This window comes from Octodon degus, unplaced genomic scaffold (assembly GCF_000260255.1).
Source record: "Octodon degus isolate 3935 unplaced genomic scaffold, OctDeg1.0 scaffold00162, whole genome shotgun sequence".
NCBI classification, from domain to species: domain Eukaryota; kingdom Metazoa; phylum Chordata; class Mammalia; order Rodentia; family Octodontidae; genus Octodon; species Octodon degus.
Genome location: NW_004524738.1, coordinates 3,052,651 through 3,053,964, shown reverse-complemented (window position 1 = coordinate 3,053,964; position 1,314 = coordinate 3,052,651).

The following is a 1,314-nucleotide window of genomic DNA, read 5'->3' as shown; positions in this document are numbered from 1 at the left end:
TTAAAATATTCGCTATACTTAAAATTTCTTGGGGCCGGGGAGATGGCTAAGTGGAGTAAGTGCTTCCCTGGTAAGTGCAAGGGTCTGAGTTCAATCCCCACTTCTGGAAAAAAAATTTTTTCTTATAGACAATCATGTTGTCTGAAAATAATGCTTTTATTTCCACCCTTGTAATTCATATACCTTTAAATTATTTCCTTTGCCTGGTTGTATCTGCTAGAATCTCTTGCTATACCACAAATATGATGATGTACACAAATAATCCTAGCATGCTCAGAGGCTGAGGCAGGAGGATCACATGTGCAAGCACAACTTAATGACTTAGCAAGATCTTGTCTCCAAATTAAAAAAATTAAAGTGCTGGTGAGATAGCTCAGTGGCATAAGTGCCTCCCTGGCAAGCACAAGGTCCTGAGTTCGATCCTGGCTTAAAAAAAAATTACAAGAGGGGTTGGGAATGTAATTCAGTGTGAAAACTCTGGGTTTAATCCACAGCACCATAAAAAATCAACAAAGCAAAACAAAAAAGACTTAATTGGGGTTGGGGAGATGGTTCAGTAGAATAACCGCTTCCCTTAGCACAAGGACCCGAGTTCAATCCCTGGTTCCGCAAAAAGAAAAAAAAAAAAAAAAAAAAGACTTAATTAACCTAGCCATTGAGTAAAGTATTCATTGGTGGGTGAAATTTAAATGATTGATTTCACTTCTTTAATAGTAATAGAACTATTCAATTCTTCTTTTGTTTTGGTAAATTAAGTATTTTAGGGAATTTGTCCATTCATTTGGAAAGGGGGCTGGGCTGGCTGGCATGTGGTACCGGGGGATCGAACCACGGTCCCTGTGCTTTCCCAAGCTTGTTCCAAGTAGGTGCTTTAGACCACTGAGCCATCTCGCCAGCCCCCACAATACCTTTTTAAAAAATGTATTTGTATTTATAATAATGTTTTCTAGTTGACAAGAATCCCTTTTATACCTTTGATTTTTAGCTGAGGTCTTTCATTGCCATGTGTGATAGTTTTTCTGTGTAGAAGACTTACAGATCTTTTGAAATTGATTTGAAACTGAGCCAGGGAGATAGCTCAGTAGAATAAGCGCTTGCCTGGCAAGTGCAAGGGCCTAAATTCAATCCCCAGTTCCACCAAAGGAAAAAAAAATGTATTTGGTTGTCATAGGGTCTCACTATACAGCCCGGACTACTCACTATACAGCTGGGACTATAGTAATTCTCCTTTTTCAGCCTCCCTGAAGCTGGGATTACAGGCATGTGCCACCACACCCAGACTCTGTGGCCAGCTCAGCGTGCCCTGGGGGTGGG